We start from the raw sequence: 18,590 nt of genomic DNA, 5'->3' as shown, positions 1-18,590 counted from the left end.
CCGAGAGGGAACGGGCAAATAATTCAGCCAAGGCTACCTTAAGGTTTTCGCCTTTGCTGACTTCCCCATCGTCGTCAGTAGTGACGAAATTCACTTATGTTGCTTCTTCGGCAACGACGTCCTCATCCAAGAAATTCGACTGATGGGTGCTTGGTTGGAACTCAGCCGGTAGAACATGGACCATACTAATCTCCATATGCTCGAGGGCCAAAGGGCCCATCGGATTGTCGTCTTCCAGACTAGTCGACGTAGCATCGGTTGTTGGAACGTCTTCAATTGAACTATTTAGAGCTTCGGTATGAACCTGCTCCTGAGGCGTATGGACTGAATCTATCCTATCCAGGTTATCTTCCTTGAGCGCGTTTACTGCCGAAGATTTATTTCATTTTTGTAGTACGTTACGGGCATATTTTTTGTAGGCAATGCGGGTGTTCCTTGTGTCCAGGTATGCGTCTAAACGCGCCACACGATTTTCCTCATCGACTGTAAGGTCGAAAAGAGATACCACCGAGAAAACTTCAAAATGATATCGTAAATGCTGAAGGTCTTCAAGTGAAAAAGGTAATTCAGCGGTGTCGATATCTGTGTAGGGGTCGACCTCAAAGCCGAGGACCCCAGCCTCACGTATATGCTGGAACCTAGCTTTTATCGCCGGATCGGAAGTTTTATGGATAATTTGCTCAGCATCAGGGCACGTTAGTGCTAGGTCGAGGGCTTCCTGACACGCCTTGGATAGTCCATATAAGTCATTGGCGGAATGGGGGGTACAAATTGTGCCGTACTTTGACTAACAGTTCCAGTAGTGGTAGCGGAGACAGTTTTCTTTCGGCCTCTTGTCTAAAATGCTCGAGACGAGCTCTCGTCTCCCCAGGCCAAAGAATGAGCTTGATCTGTTTCTCGAACTCTTCAATGGTGGTTTCAAAGTCGTGAGCAGCTGCCTTTTTCCCTCCAAGTAATTCGGTCATAATAGTCGGGGTCGGTCGATCGTCGCCGCTTCCTATTGCTACTTTTGGCTGCCACCGGGTAGTCGAGTTGGCCTGCGCTTCTTGTCGTTAAGCCATGTAATCTATTCGTTGGCGATGACGTTTTTGAGACTTAGATAACGCCGTATAGAGGCCAGTTGGAGAGTTGTGCGAGTAATAATCTTCATTGTAGAATGGTGCGTCAAAGTCAAGACGCCGTCTGACTAGGGTTGTGCCTTTTGCTTGTACCTGTGGGCCGAGTCTCTCAAACACTTGGCGTCGTGGACCGACACCGAGTTCCTTTGGTGGTTTTGTAGCGGTCGTGGATGGTGGGCCTGAAGTTGGTGTCGAAGATTCCCTCTTTTGAGGTTCAACTCGTGTTTTAAAGTGGTCGCATAAAACCATTGATTCATGAGTTTCTTCGAAACTAGAACCTATCATGGGTTCATCGATAGCCGGCCATGAGGGCTCTATAGGTGGTGCATTTGAAAATAAGTCAATCTTCAATCTTGGTTGACCATTCTGCTTACGGACATGCTGCACCGGGATGTATTCGGCCTTCCCTTTTCCTTTGTTTTTAGGGAGATGAGCATCCACCATACCAATTGTTGTTAAGGGGAAGGGATTGACGTTGATCGCCATCTGTTTCTCCTAGAATTTTAGCTTACCCTTCTCGATCCAATTTTGAATCGTGTCTCATAACACAACGTAATTATTGGTAGCATGCTTGTTTGAATTATGATACTTGTAATATGTTTTGCCTTTCAAGTCTTCGGCCTTAGGGATGTTGTGTCTTGGCCGAAGTTTGATGATCTTTGCTACCAACAGCTGGTCGAAAATTGAATCGGCTTTGGTGATATCGAAAGTGTAAACTTTCGATGTTTTACTCATCTCCTCGGCAGCTGAGCGAGACTTGGCGTCTTTGGGACTAACTTGAGCTAACGCCTTGCAAATGTAAGGTTTATCTATCACTATTTCAGCCGCGTCCACATTGGCATACTGGGGGTCCTCGCTTTTGGCGAATGCATAGCTAATCGTGGGATTCTTATATAATGTTCCTCGGGATGGTGCCTTCGATATTTTTTCCTTTTGGAGCAAATAATCATACTGCTCAACGTGTTAAGCAAGTTCGTACATATCTAGAATATTTGCCCCTAGAAACTTCTTTTTGTATTCCACGTCCAACCTGTTTAGGGCAATTCTGACGAATTCAACTTCAGGAAAAGGTACTAGGCACTAAGTCCTGGCCGACTTGAGCCTTGTTAAATATTCCATTGGGGATTCGTCAGATGCTTGAGCTATCCTAGCCAATGATGAAACGGACATTTCCATCCCTGGTCAATAAAATTGTTCATGGAATTTCTCGACTAATTCCTCCCAACTCTGGACAGAGTTTGGTGGGAGATTAATGTACCAAGCGAAAGTTGACCTTGTCAGTGAAAAGTTGAACAACCATAGTTTATGGAAGTCACTATTGATGTCTCCACATTGCGCCGTGAATCGAGCCACATGTTCTAACGAGGATAAGGACTATTCTCCGGCGAACAAACTGAAATTAGGGATCTTAAAGCCTCTAGGGTATTCGAACATTTCTACATAAGTAAGGTATGGGTGGTTGAACTTTGGGAACTTCGACCCTTTTTTTAAGGCTGAGTCGATCATTCTTTGGACCTCGGTCATATTGACAGATGCTGCTTCTTCTCCCTGGTTTGGTTCGTCAGATCTATTGCCTGATCCACCTTTTTTCTCTACGTCAATTGGTTGTAGCCGAGCGGACCCTTTCTCAGCTTGTACTGGAACATTTGTAAAAGAAAGCTGCTGAGGTTGTCCGACATGGCCATCTTCGAAGGTTTTACTGACCAATAGTTCAAGCATTCTGGTCTGTGTGTCACTGTTGCTTCGTATTGCGTCTTGTAAATCATTCATTTTTTGGCCAATCGACTGCTTGACCTGTCGATATTGTTCATCGAGTCGTCTTTGAAGAAACGACCTAGTTGGCAGATTAGAACCTTCCCCACCATCTTTGTCGCAATCTTCCACTATTCCTTCAACAAAAATGCCTGCCGTTTGGTTGGGAACTTCTGCGTTGCGAGGCTGCCCACCGAGACAGATTTCATTATCTCGGCGTGTCGCACTTATAGCCTCGGGCGACACAACAATGATCGGATTTTTCGCCTGAGGCAAAGCCTGCCCAAGGCCTTGCACTGGTAAGTTAGTTGTTGACTTTCCCATGATTGTTTTCTTTTTTACGGACCGTGTTTCAATGGTCATGAACTCCGAAAGTCTAGCATAAGGTCCCATTGAGCGTGCCAAAATGTTGACCCTAAAAGTTACAAAACCTATGCGGCGTGCAGGCCGAGCAACTAATAAGCTAACTCAATCCTTCGGTTGAATGTGGGGCATGCCAACTCGTCGGCCAAGCTCGGTCGAGGAGTAAAATTTGTTGATGTTGCGTTGACCGCGTTGCTAACTTCTTTACCTTGCGACTGCGACCGAGGAAGGAACACTCTTGGTCTTCGGGTTCTAGAGCCTAAAGAGAAGGCTGTTAGTTCTGCGAAGTTCACAAATCGTCGGTGCCCGATTCAGTCACCGTGATTATGTTCGTAAGAGTATAAGCACGTCGAATCAACATCAGGCTATACGGACACAAATATTCAAAGGTGATGTATGTCTTGATGGTGAATGTGGTTCGACCGTCAGAATGCCAAACTCTAAAACTTACTTGTGAGTATCCAATCATAAAATCACTTGGCGTCCAGTACGCCGAACGTCGTAGCTCGTAACACCTTACTTCGCCGAAAAGGCTAATAAGGTGACCTCTGCCAACAAGGATTCGAAAACCCTTCTCGACCGAGACTTGGATAGGTAACCAGTCGGCCTTAACGCAGTGCTGTTTATCTAAACTGAAGGTGCTCCTCGGTCGGCTGATTTTACGGCAACAGTGTTGTTTATCCAAACTGAATGTATTCGCCGGTTATCTTCACAGTGTTGTTTATCCAAACTGAAGGTGTGTCGACAAGAAAAAGAAAATAAAAATCTCCAGCTGTTTGAGACGTTTTACGCAAGGCAATTGTGTGTTGAATTGGAGGTCCTCAATTGTTGCATGATTTCTTATATTTATAGCACTAACTCCTTCTTGAGATCGAATTAAACTCCTATCTGGATTGGGAGTTCTTGCTTCATTCCAACTTTGCTTCGAACAACCCTACTCCTATTAGGACTTCGAACTCACCCCCTTTTAGGGCTTTATTCATTGTTGGTCGAGAATCCTAATTGCACCAGGACTTCCTCGACCCTTTTTGCTTATCTGAACTACTCATTCTTGCGATAGGACTCAACCATCCCTGCTAAATGGCCCGGAATCATCAGGCAGCCCATAGTATTTTTGACACGGTTTTGGGCTGAGCACAAACCTACACTCGGCCCAACAATATTATTTTGGGCCCAAACACTCACGAAATGTTTGCAGGTTTTAATAGGATGAAAGGAAGAATGGGTGCTATAGGTATCAAGCTGGATTTAGAGAAGGCATATGATTTATTGAACTTGGACTATATTCGGTATGTTCTCTTAAGGTTTAGCTTTGGTGAGCGATGGGTGATTTATAGGAAAACACACCGTTATTTTTACCCTAAGAGGGGAATTCAGCTAGGTGATCCATTATCGCCATACATTTTGATTACTTTGTATGAAACCCTTAATTCGACATCTTAATCCCATTGTGAACACCTCTAGGTTTCATGTAGGTATTCTTTCGTTCCCGAGAGGTCTAAAAATTTCGAATCTTGTTTTTGCAGATGATCGCCTTCTGTTTGCTAAGGCCACATTTATGGGAACTAGAAACATCCTTAATATTCTTAGAATGTTATCTAAAACAGTGGGCCAACAAATCAATTTCCATAAATCGTCGCTTTATTTCTCCACAAGTTGGCTACTATTTACAATTGTGCCACAACACTCTAATTATGTTAATGAATTTAATTATCCACCATAATTGTGGGAAATAAGTGCCTTATTATTATAAAACTATCTACTTTATACTTCTCTTACCATCATAGATTCATATGTTTCATTTCTTTTATTTGTTTGACAATCATTGTAGGTAAATTATTTTGCATGTATGTATTAGGCATATTTTGTTAAAATTGTATATATGCATGCAAATAATTTATCTATATTTTTATGTAAAATAATATGTAATTAATTAATTTTTATCAATTGGCTAAAAACATTTATTTGTTTTGTAGGTAAATTATTTTTCATGTGACATTACATATATACTAGCCACATTTTGTTAGTATTATATAGAGTGTGCAATCAATCGACATTCTTTAATTTTGTAGGTAAATTGTTTTATATATTTGTTTTTGCAAAATATTGGTATTCAATTAATTTTGAATAAAAAATATTTATTTATTTTGTAGGTAAATTATTTTGCATGTATCATTAAATATTTTACTATGAACCTATATTGTTATTATATATATGTTGTGCAAAATAATTCACCTATGTTATATTTAAAATATTGATAATTTTGAATAAAATAACTATTTTATATTTGTAGGATATACTAATTTACCTGTTAGCATCATGTGAAAACAACTATACAATGAACATTAGTATCATGTAAAATTTTGTTATTAAATGCATAGGAATCATGACATTTAAATTTTTTTCCAAATCCCCATAAGGTATTTGAAGACATTTAATTGAATGAAAAATGTAGATAATAAGTGAGAGATCCAAAGTAAGTGTTATTAGGGGTAATTTAGACATCCAAAAATACAAATTTTGCCAAGTCCATTGGGTTTTTGTTAGAGAAATTTACCATGATGGATTTTAGTTAAAGAAAATTGAATTCCAAAGGGTGTACTCATATTTTCAGTAAGAAAAATAACTGTGATAACTCCATGGTTATTAAGTGGCACCCTCCTGATCAAAATTATGTTAAGTTGAATTTTGATGGTTCTGTGACTAAGGACAAGGCTGCGGCTAGTTTTGATATCCGAAACAACATTGGGCATCTTATTGGTGGTTGAGCTATGAATTTTGATCGTGCCACTATATCGGAAGTGGAGCTGAGGGGTTTAAGGGACGGTCTTCTGTATGCTATAAGGAAGGGATATCTGAATATCATGGTCTTCTGTATGCTTGTCATTCAGGCAGTTAAAGATCTTGGCTCGCCCCCTGGAACCTGGTCCCTTTCATTGAAGACATAAGGTGGTTGGCGTTCAAATTTTGCAACATTAAGTAGAACCATTTTTCTGAGAGGCTAATTTTGTTACAGATGCCTTTGTTCATCAAGGCCTCCTCATCTCTGATTGCAATATTTGGGACCATTGTAATCCTAGCTTTGCTTCTAATGTGCTTTTATTTGACAATATTGGAAATGGTTGTATTCATGGGTTTTCACTTTAATGCAAGATTCTTTAAAAAAAATGGACAATGACTTATATGGAACGAACTCATAGCCACGTGACGCCCTTTGTTTAATAATGCATTGTCATGTGTAAGTTTTTTTCCACGTGAAAATATACTATTGAATTGGAATGCCACGTAACAGCGAACCCGTTCCATATAAGTTGTTTTCGGAGCCATGACCTTGGCTAGATCATACAGAACCATATCCACCATGAAAAGAAGAGTCTTCTTTTATAATCCTTTGAAAGTAATTATTGTGAATATTTATTTTTTTATTTTTATTTTTTGGAAACTAGGAACTTCATTCCAGGGTTAAGAAGCCAAATAGATACATGAAAGCCTACCAAGAGGCAAACACCAAGCAATACAGACAAAGACGAAAGCAGTGAATAGGGATACATCAAGATGATGCTTTAACCAAGTGAAAGCATCAACCCAAAAACCGCCACAACAAAATTAATCTAGACACGAAAGACCATCATTGCTCAAAACATGCACCAACGAAGATGGGGGTCTATCGACCCAACCAAAATCACACATCTTCGGAAAATCAACCGACACAAGAACATCCGCCGCCATATTGGCTGATCTTGGAACCCAAGACCAACGATAGTTCTGGAAAGCCCCACTCAGCTGTTTGACCCTTTCCAAGATAGGATAAGCCTCCCAACTACCATTTTCAAGTGAATCACAGAGGCAAGAGATGGCTTCGAGAGAGTCCGATTCGAGAATTACAAAGCTAATACCCAAAGAGGCACCCAATTCACACCCACGAAGCAGTGCCAAAGCTTCAGCCGCCGCGGTTTTAGTACTTCAGATACAATGCCAAACAACAAATGGTTCAATCCCTCAAGGAAATAATAATAAAAAATTGTTATTTAGGGCTTTGGGGTTAATTGCTACCTAAGGTAACCTAGCTACACGGTGATGAGTCATGACCGGACATTTTAGACCACATGAACCAAATTGGGATGAGTAGAATCTCTCATTCAGGAAACGTATATGTCTGTAACTAAAACTGAAATATTGCTGCCTGTGAGTTTGGATGTACCAAAAAAATACTTACGGCTTGGGGTAAATGTTAAGTAGGGGTGGGTGCGGGTTGGTTTGGGTCGATTTTTGGCCAAAATCTAAACCAAACCAACCAAGCTAGGTCCAAAATAGATCAAATTGGTTAACCAAATGTGGCGGGTTGATTTGGATTGGTTTTCGTTTTGTGTAAAGATGAAAATACATAATAAATTTCTCTTCCAAAAGTAACAGAATATAGCACTAATATGAGTGATTGCTTAAAGAAATACACAAATGGTGCCCTAGTTCTTCTCGAAAGGGACTCTTAAATTTTAATCGGTCTTCTCGAAAGGGACTCTTCCAAAAACCGATTGAACCCATCGGAGTTGTTCAATCGATTTTCTTTTCTTTCTTTTTTTTTTAAAAGCCCAGCCCTAATGTTAAGCATGCATGCCAACTTTTAAATTTTAATTTTTCAGAAAATAGAGGGACAAAGCCTAAAAAAAACAATCACAGCATGCTATATTTGGGCTGACAATGTCAAATGCTTGCTCCACTAGCATCCAGTGCTTACACCAAAATTGTATGCATATATGTATGCATATAAATATATGTATGTATATTCTCTCTTTCTTTCTCTCGTCTTTGAGTGAGTGAGTGAGTGTGTGAGTGATTATTCTTTTAGCCGTTGCAAGTGTTGTTGCGTGTAATTGAACACTCTGAGGCTGCCCATCCCTTACTGTTTGGTGATTGTAATGAGTAAGCTTATGACATTTGCATGAACCTCATCTGTTCATCAATGTCATTACTTTGTCCTACAAGTTATCATTGTTTATACTGAAAAAAATTTAAGCACAGGTTATCATGATCCGAAAATGAATATTACTATGATAATTTAATTCTTGCAGAAGCTGTGGTAGTCAAGACTCTGGGCAACTAAAGCAAATTACTTTTTCTTAAGGAATAAATTGTTTTTGTTGGCATTTTAGAAAATATGATTTCATTTTTTTTTTCTTTTTTGTATCAGAGAAAACCCTGATGACCTACTTCTTAAGAGCATCGCGAAGACTCCATATTTATGTTAATTTAGCTGTTCTCTAAAAAATATTTTTGTTTAAACCGATTTAACTTAGTATCTCGAACAATATTAACTATTAAAAATCATGAACTTTTTATAATTTTCTCAAGAGAGGGCTGCTAATAAAGGGAGAGACCAGTAGTGAGAGTTATATCTTCATTAAGCTTAGCTTTGGGTTATATTCCTTCTCCTTTTAGTCAAATTTAACCGTGACTATTCACTATAAGTTTAGTTAGTCAATATGAAATAGTTAATCAATATCAACATTTTGTTGCTTTTTGATCTCAAATAGTTAATTAATATGAAAAGTGTCTTGAAGATGCTCTAATTGACAGATTGTGTACAAGTATTTTTAGTAACTCCTCCTAACTACAAATGGTCCGAGTAATGTACATGATTAGGTATATTCACACATTTTTACGTTTGTAAAGATTTAATATTAAGATGTCTAAGTTTGTTTCATTCTAATTGTTTACTATTGAGTCACTAGGATCAATAGCTTGAATTGTTGGTAAATATGCAACCGTGAGAAAGAAGATTTCAAAACTTCCACAAAGTGCAGATGAAAATAACAACAAAATAAAAATAAAAAGCCTACAAGTGATTAGGACAATAAACCTTAAACATGCAATAAAAACAAAAATAATAGCTGCTGAGAGCATCTCCAATGCAAAGACTTCAATTCTAGACCTATATTTTCATATTGGGTCCCAAAAAGGTGGTGATTTATGTATTTTGGTTTTCTTCTTCCATGCAAAGACTCAAATCTTAAAACTCAAAGACTCAAATTGTAACAGTCATTTTGAGTTTTAAGATTTGAGTAATTGCACTGAAGAATAAAATATTGGACTCAAAACTCATATTTGAGTTTTAACTTGGCAAAATTTCTAAAATGTAAAGTCAATATATCTATATGTATTAGGAAAGAATAACGTTAGGGAGATTAAATTTTTTAAACCAACTAACTGATATATCACTAATAAGAAACAATCACGTTAATCAACACTTAATTAATAATCCAATCATCTACTATCACATAATTTGGTTTGTAAAATTGACTTAAAAAATTTGATCTCTCTAGCATTACCCATTAGAGAATCATACGAAAATGATGTTATTGTTTTAGTTTTGATCTAAGAAATTCAATGAATTATAATTTAGTTATGCGCATTGGAGATGATTGGACTCAAAAACTTAAATCTCATTTTTCTTAGATGAACAAAAAAAAATTTCTAGTTGGCTCCACCTTAACCCAAATTTGGGACCAATTCTTGGGTAGGGAAACCAGAATATCGAGGTTGGTGTGAGAGGGAAGGTGAGGCCAAAATGGGACAAGGTTAGTATGGCAAATCCAAGGGTACGACTTTTTTTGTATTCGGGATTTGTACAAACACATAATCCGGGTTCCAAACCTCATAATTTCTTCAAATTTGAGTCTCACTTTCCCTAAAAACCCAAATAAATTTGATTACCGTTAGATGAGTTTGTTTTTAATTTATCAATTACACAAATATCAAAATTTAAACTAACCAAACATTAACTTGAAGATGATGAACGAAAATACACTCCAAATATAACTCGTCAAGGGGCCGGAACAGGAGAGGAAGAAGTGCAGCGATAACATTTTGGAACACCAAAAGTAAAGGCGGCCTACCTAAATCTTAGACTAGACCCATGATTGCCCACTTAACAAAGTCTAAGGCCACGCACCGACATGGCTTTTTGTAATGAAGCTATTTATTATATTACTTAATCAGACACTTAGATCATAAAGCATGATCATGACTGATAAGAGATGACTGATGGACAGAGGGTTATCATGATTCATCAAGAACACCATTACTTAATGGAACAGTAGAATTGCATACTTTGAGAAAAGGAAAAGGGTTATGTATGAATGCCATGAAAGCAGTCATAAAGGCTTCCAAATGTGCAGTGCAGCAGCAGCAGGATTATGAGGTTCACATAAAATATGGCCAAACAATTAATTTCTGAAACTAAATAAACGGGATTTTCAAGCCATTGCATTGCTAGCCAGACTCGTTCTAAAAGCGAGTTCAGCTGGACAGTCCTTTATTTTTTATTTTTTTTATTTTTTTATTTTTTTTAATGAGAAGTGCAAATGAATGAAAATTTACTCTCTCCTTTTCTTCTTCACACCGCTCCTCATGACCCAAAAATCTAAACATAATTTTAAGTTCTATCTCTAAAGGATAATTAAGCTTAGTAGCTCTTTACAAAACCACCAACCAAAAATAGTTTTACTCTCAAAATGTAATCTCTACTGACCCTCTTTGACGAAAATATTCTTATTTTAATATATTATCGACATAATATTAATACATTCCCGACACAATGCTAATAGGTTATTGACACAAAATTGATACATTAGTAGTACACTGTTAATACATTATGAACATCATAGTTTTTAGTAGGAGGCTTTTAACTTGAGAGTATTTTCGTCAAAAAGGACTAGTAGAAATTGCATTTTAAAAACAAGACTATTTTGGTTGGTGTATTTGTAAATGGGCTAGTAAGCCCAATTTCCCATCTCTAAGAGCATCTCCCAGTGATGGGCTCTATATGAGGCTAGAAAAGTAATGGATATAGCCCATTTTAGAGTTTCGAGGAATATTTAAGGCTTTATAAAAGAATTTCTTCCAATGAGGGGTTTTATCTTTCGGGCTCTATATGGGGCTATATATATTTATTTATGTAGTAATTTGATTAAGCGACAATTTTTTTTGTGTTAGCTTTTCTTAAATTGATTTTTGGACGTGATATATTAATTTTTTTTTTATGAACCCTTCAACCTAAAAGGTTAAAATTGTGACAAAGTTAGATTTTATCACTTATGAATCGTTTGTTCGATTAGATTCTCCTATTTCAATCTCATCCGTTGAAAGAAACAAACCCCCACTTTGCCCTTTGAAATAATTTGATTTTCACATATAACACAACAATTTACCTAACACCAATTGATAAATTAGTATCAAACAATTTTGAGAAAAAATTATTTGAAAATTTCACCCATCAATGCCCATGAATGTTAAATCAATTTGAAATTTTAATGCTTATGGAATTTAAAACAATCATTAATTAGCCAAATTGCAAAAAAAAAAAAAAAAGTAAGAAAAAAGAATTAAAAAAATAATAAAATGAGAGTATAAGCGTATTCACAAGTAGAGAAAGTGATAGAATTTTGCTCCCATGGGTTCCTACTTTTTTGTGGGACCCACTGTTTTTTTAGGTTAAATGTAGTCCGATTTTATGCTACCCAAGAAAGGAAGTTGCTAGCCCCAGTGATGGATCTAGCCCTATTTTCTGGCTCATTAGGGATGAAATTTCTCGCTAAGGCTAGAAATGTGGTAATCTCATGGAGGATAAAGCCCCATTAGAGATGCTCTAAAACTATGAAATTAGTATTAAGCTCTGAATCGATATAACAATTTGATAAATCGAATAAGAAAGAATCTTTATTTTGTGGGGTTTAATGATGAGTATTTTTAGATCCGGAAGGAGGAGGTGACATATGTAGATGTATTTTGGATTCTCCTATGGTGACGGTGATGGGTTTTTGTTTTTTGTATGGAGCCTTAGGCCATCTCCAATGGAGAGGCTAAAGGTCTAAAAGCTAAAAAATAATTTGATTTGTCCAAAAACTCATTTTCAACCGATGGCTGGACTATAATTGTCTGGAGCTCACCAGGCCATTATTTGGCCGAAGAGGCATTAGACAAGCCAAATGTAGCCCTCCTCTTAGCTTTTTTTTTTTTTATGGAGCTCAGCTCCTTATTTGCAATAATTGATTCAAATTCAACAACTAGATTTGAGAATATCCAACGAGAGTTTAACTAAATTAACAAATAAATTTAAAGGATAAACTTAAAACTAATAAATTATTGAGAGGGTTATGTTTAGTCCATTCGGTTGGAGATGGTAAATGAGTATGGCCTGACACTATTCTTTTAAAAATATTTTTTTGCACAACTATAATTCTGGATGAAACCATGTTTAGTCCTTTCGAATGGAGATTGACTTAAAAAATAAGAAGTAAATAATTTGGTGGTGGTGGAGGTGTTGTTTAGTGCAAGTTTTAGATCTTGGCCGGTCACCTTCTTCGTTTACAGATTCAAATTGTGAGTGTCTTTCGATGGATATTTTCAACTTCGCAGCCATGGTGTGAGGGACAACAACTGAAAACTTTTGGGAGAAACATATGGTTCTTCTGGGTTTCATTCGGAAAGATAGATGCGAGGGGAATAGTATGGGAAGATGGAGAAATTTTTTATTCCAACCTTTTTTTTTTTATTATTTGTTATTAGTGGGTGACACATACACATCATTTATTTTCAGAGCCAAACTCATACGTGGAGTGACAGTCCGCTTAAGACTCGCTTTAGGGGCGAGTCTTTTTATCATTTTCTTAATAGCTTGTTTACTAATTCGTAATCAAAATATGGGGAGTGAATTAAGAAGAAATTGAATTGATAAGTAGTTGGAGTGAGCTGGAGTTAGAATTGGACTTATGTTGAGTTTACTAAAACCTTCTAGAATCGAAATAGAATTAGTATAGATTGCATATAAATTGTCACATCCCCGCCCGGGGCGGATCACTTCCCGGGCCCGCTCCACCACCGTAGCACGATATTGTCCGCTTTGGGCTTACCATTCCCTCACGGTTTTGTTTTTGGGAACTCACGAGCAACTTCCCAGTGGGTCACCCATCATGGAATTGCTCTAGCCCCTTTCTCACTTAACTTTAGAGTTTCTACGGAACCTGAAGCCAGTGAGCTCCCAAAAGGCCTCGTGCTAGGTAGAGATGGGAATACACATTTAAACTGCCCTGGGCGATGTGGGATGTTACAATCCACCCCCCTTAGGGGCCTGACGTCCTCGTCGGCACACTTCCGGGCAGGGATTGGCTCTGATACCAAATTGTCACATCCCGCCCCAGGGCGGAACCACTTCCCGGGCCCGACTCCACCACCGTAGCACGATATTGTCCGCTTTGGGCCCACCACGCCCTCACGGTTTTGTTTTTGGGAACTCATGAGCAACTTCCCAGTGGGTCACCCATCATGGGATTGCTCAAGCCTTCTCTCGCTTAACTTCGGAGTTCCTACGGAACCCGAAGCCAGTGAGCTCTCAAAAGGTCTCGTACTAGGTAGAGATGGAAATACACATTTAAACTGCCCTGAGCGATGTGGGATGTTCTATAAATTGTTTACTATTCACCTAATCAGAATGAAAATCAATATAATTACTAAAATGCTCTTATTTAAAATAAATTATTTTCTATACTAATTAATAGAAAAAATGTTGAATGCATCTATTCACAAAAAATATTATACACATTGAAATTATAGTCTAATTAAAAAAAAAATTATTAAATACAAAGAAAGAAAAAGCAAGCCAAACTTATCTCCATAAACTCACCCCATCCCCAGCGTAACACGTTCTCTCTCCTCTCTTTATCCATTCTTTCTAGTCCATTGCACGATTTGCATTCAAGATTTTTTTTTTTTTTCAAATTGAGTATTGCTACACTTACCATCTACTTGTATCATCATTTGTATCATTTATCTAATAGAGATAGAGCCCGCACAACGTATGTGGGTCTCATCTCTATTAGAGAGATAATACAACTAGTTAATAAGAGTAGCACTTTTGTTTCAAAATGCAATTCATTGGGTAGTGCTATTGACACACCTATTTTTACTTCTCACGCTCTCTTAGTCTTTTACCTGGATTGAATAAGTTGAAGAAGATTCATGAACAAAAATTATTAAAGTTGTATAAGGGGTAAAATGAGTGTGTGAATATCACTTTGATGACAAACTCATCACAGAGAACCCATCGTAACATTGTCTTTCTTCGTTTTTTTTTCCTCTATTTTTCTTGTAAGTCCAGTACATTTGATTTCAAGATTTTCCGGTTCTTAAGGACAAACAGAGAGAGATAGTGGGGAGTGATTGCAGTGAGTCTGGGTTGTGGGGTTAAGGAGGGTGGATGTGATGGTAAGAGAGGGGGGAGGGGCTTTGGATGGAGGCGCTAGCAGTGATTGGCGGTGTTGTGTTAATACGAAGGTCAATCTTGATATTTTAGAAATAAGTGAGGGTATAATGGAAGAAAATCTATTATGATTCCCACTACAATCTAGAATTCAAATACCACCTAAATGATGAGAGTTTATTACTTCTAAATTTTAGAGTTGGATTTTAAAATCTGTGTGGTTCCCACCAACTTTTGATTACCCAATATTCGATAAACATCAAAGTATTCCGTAATCATATTTCAATTATGTATTTGGTGCAACGAGCCATAAATATAAATGAAGTGCATAATTGAAATTCACATAACTCCGCTTTACAAAGACAAAGCTAGATCATTACTAATCCCCTTTGGCCTCCCCACCCATTAATTTGTTCAACACAAGAATGATCAACTGTCTTATTGATTGACCTAGAGATCACTGGGATATACATTGGATTTGATGCAGCACGTAGGCTCACACATTGCGCTATGAAACTTGTTTGAAAGTACTTTTAAAATAATTATTGTTTTAAAGATTCATGCCTAGGTGCTAGGGTACTAGTCATCGCTCCGATTAATCCCTAGGTTTTTGAAAAAAATTTAAAAAAATGGCGCCCACCTAGACCGCTTAGGTGCCTGTCTAGACTAACCTAGCCACTTGCCTAGGTCGATTCTTATTTAAACAGAAAATAGATAATCTTCAATTTGCATTTTATGTTTTTTAATAAATTGTAAGAGACTTGTTGAATACTTAGATGAACACACATTGTATGTTTTTTTCCTATGTTTTCATTATGTTCAAATACTTTATAATTTATATTTCATTATATTTTGCAATATGTATTCCAATGAACTTATGTATTTTTTAAGTATAAGTAAACACTTATTTATACAATATATAATACATATACTTAAATCTACCTAGTCTGCCCAACCCCCGCCTAGCCGCCTAGGCGCTAGACCCTAACTTGCCGCCTGATTAGTGCCTACCGTCCTTTAGAACATTGAAAATAACTAAAAGAGCTTTTAGTGAAAATGATTTTGGAACCAATCTTTAGCAAAAATGCAAGTGAATCCTTAAAATTCTTTTGAAACTCAAAAATATTTTCTTTAAAAGCACCTCCAGTCATTTAAAAGCACTTCCAAATAAGTCAGCAAATTTTCTTCAGTAGTATGAAACTATTAAGTATTGAGTAGTTCAGAAATAAATAATAAAGATTGACTCTAAGGAATCGAGTGATGAAGATTGTTTAAAAAACCAAACTACTTGGTAAGTTGAATGGCTGAAGACAAACTCTTGGAAAATAAAAAAGAAGAAAAATCATCGTATTTGAGCAATGGTGTAATAGACGAGAAAAATAACTATTTAAAAGGGTCTTAGTCCACTAAACAAGTTACAATAAGCCGAAACTAGTATTAAGCTGGTTACTTAGTCATCAATACATCGTATAAATCGAACTTGATATATTCTCCAACAAAGTGATCGGATGCCACTTAATTGACTGATCATGTGCATGTGTAGATTGATTAATTAGAATACATTGTTTTATTGAAACGTAATGAAATGAAACAACATTTCGTAATACTTGGTATGTTTTAACTAGACAAAAAGGGAATTGTTATTGACACTAAAAAAATCTCATTCTACACTCCAAACTTTTTATATTTGAAAAGAAAAATACACTTGTGAGGAATGTAAAATGAGATTTTTGGAGTATCAATAACACTGTCCGACAAAAAAAGATTTGTAATGTGTGTAATATAATTGCAATTGCTTTAATCTGACTTTAAGGTGAATTATAGGGTGAAATGAAATCCTAAGACAAGACATTTCAAATTTGTGTAATCTGACCGCAATTGCTTTAATCTGACTTTAAGGTCGAATTATAGGGTGAAATGAAATCTTAAGACAAGATAGTTGCGCGTGCAAATGTGATATAATCTAAATCTAATCAATTATCAAAGCATGTTTGTAAACAGTTTAATGTTTGAAGATGTTTTGATTTGGACATTATAGGGCCAATAATTAGAATGATCAAAGTAGGATTTGTAGGAATCATCAATGCCGAAAGAGAGAAAAAGCACATTTGATGCCCAGCCCCACTCACATAATCACCATCATCATCTCGTGTCAACGGTGAAGACCTACAAGCATCGAGGCCGGCCTTTTCTTGAATCATAAGTAAGTGAAGGCCAATAAGCTAGAAAACATGCTATTATTTAGTATTATAGTTCAGTAACATTCTTCTTTATCTATAAGTGAGGGGTTTTAAATTTTAATCTTATTAATAATGAATTCGAAACTAATTTATTCGTCCATCTTTTTACAGTGTAATTAATGATGGTTACTCAAAGTAATTCATGCGAGTGAGGTGATTCCAAACTTTTGATTGATTGCGTACAAGGCAAGTGTGCTACATTATGGCTTATTTGTACTTACTAATTCTCACAGATATCAAATATTTGGCTCTAGTGTTTCTTCTTCTTGAACAAAATTTGTCGCAAATCTCAATATATAAGAAACTCTGGGTTCATTTAATATAGAAATTATTTTTTTATATATTTTTCAAATTTTTTTTTTTTTAAAAAAGGAACATTTAGTATAGAAATTAATCATGGTTAGTTGAAAGGATACGTGGCAGAATTTAAGGTGTATGGGAAGCATACATTATAGTTTATGGTGGTGAGTAAAAATGCACTCAACTTCAAAAGATTCAATGAAGATTTACTTCAGACTCGTTCTACGATGACGTTTCATTGTATGATAAAAATTCGTTTTCAAATTCCACATAAGAATAAAGATAAATGCTCAAGGGACTCTCTCCAAAGTGAAACTCTTCATAGTCTCTATGCCACCTCATGTTTTTTTTATACAATATTTTATAATGTTGACATGGAAATGTTAAACTTTGAGGTGACAGAGAGTCTATATAAAACCCCACTTTTGATAAAGTCCCTTGACATTTCTCAACAATAAAACTCAAAAAAGTTAATAGTTTCAAAAAAAAAATTATTTGAAAAACTGATGTCATTTATCAAAGAAGTTTCAAATTTTCAAATTTTTTATAATAAAAATTAAAAGTTAGAAACTAAATACTAAAAATTGAAGAAAAATAAATGAAATGATTATCAAGCTGACCCTTATCTTATAAAAGGATCTAGATTATTGTGATCCTAAAATTTCTTCATGCTGCGTTTGGATGCGAGACTTTAAAATTCAAAGAAATTTTGGACTCAATTTTGAAAATGCACAACAAGAATAGTACCAAATTACTGATGAACTACAAATCCATTACCAAAACATAACTGCATTAAAGGTGTCGCTTGAAAGTTCCCTCACTTTCGGGTCATTTTATCTTATTTTTGCAGATCATGTTAAAGAGTAATAAAGTCTCACACTGAAAACATGGTTGAATCAATTACAACATATATTGAATGGTTTAATTGCTAATTGCATGAGTTTATGTAGCTTTAAAGCCCCTCATGGAAACACAACATAGGCATCTCTTAAGTTTTGTCTCATGCTAATAAAGTCTCACACAGATCATGTTAAACCTCATGTTTGTGTTTTTTTTAGTACATCAACATTTTTACATTAAGGAGAAGGGGAGTTCGGTAAAGTCACACAATGGGCAGCCTAATTGGTATTGAATTCGCCATCCACGAGATTCGAATCTAAGACCTCTCACTTCTAGGTGAAAAAGAATATCATCAGACCGTAATACTGAGTGGCTACATAATTTGTGTTGTTAAGAAAGGCATCTTGAGTCTCTACATAATTTGTGTATACATAAACCATCACATGAGCATAATAGCAAGAAGTCTGAGTCTCATTCTAACCATTGACGTAGAACAAGATATATGTCAATTATATAAGAAATAGAAAAAAAATGTAGAGATGCAAATTTAATGCGTAATGAGAATTTAGACATCCGATGGCAATCTATTTTAGTTGTTCAATTTCTCTCTCACTCACGAGTGACTTATTTCATGATGAATAAGATAGAGATTGAATTGTTAAGTTTCATTCAATTAAAGCCCAAAAACTAATAGTGATTTATATCGAGCTTTGTTGTTTGGGC

This window comes from the organism of the source record quoted next, unplaced genomic scaffold (assembly GCF_019419815.1).
Source record: "Pyrus x bretschneideri cultivar Hongxiangsu unplaced genomic scaffold, Pyrus_bretschneideri_v1 Contig18, whole genome shotgun sequence".
Classification (NCBI taxonomy): domain Eukaryota; kingdom Viridiplantae; phylum Streptophyta; class Magnoliopsida; order Rosales; family Rosaceae; genus Pyrus; species Pyrus x bretschneideri.
The sequence above is the reverse complement of the archived record's forward strand: the minus strand, read 5'-3'. Positions refer to the sequence as shown.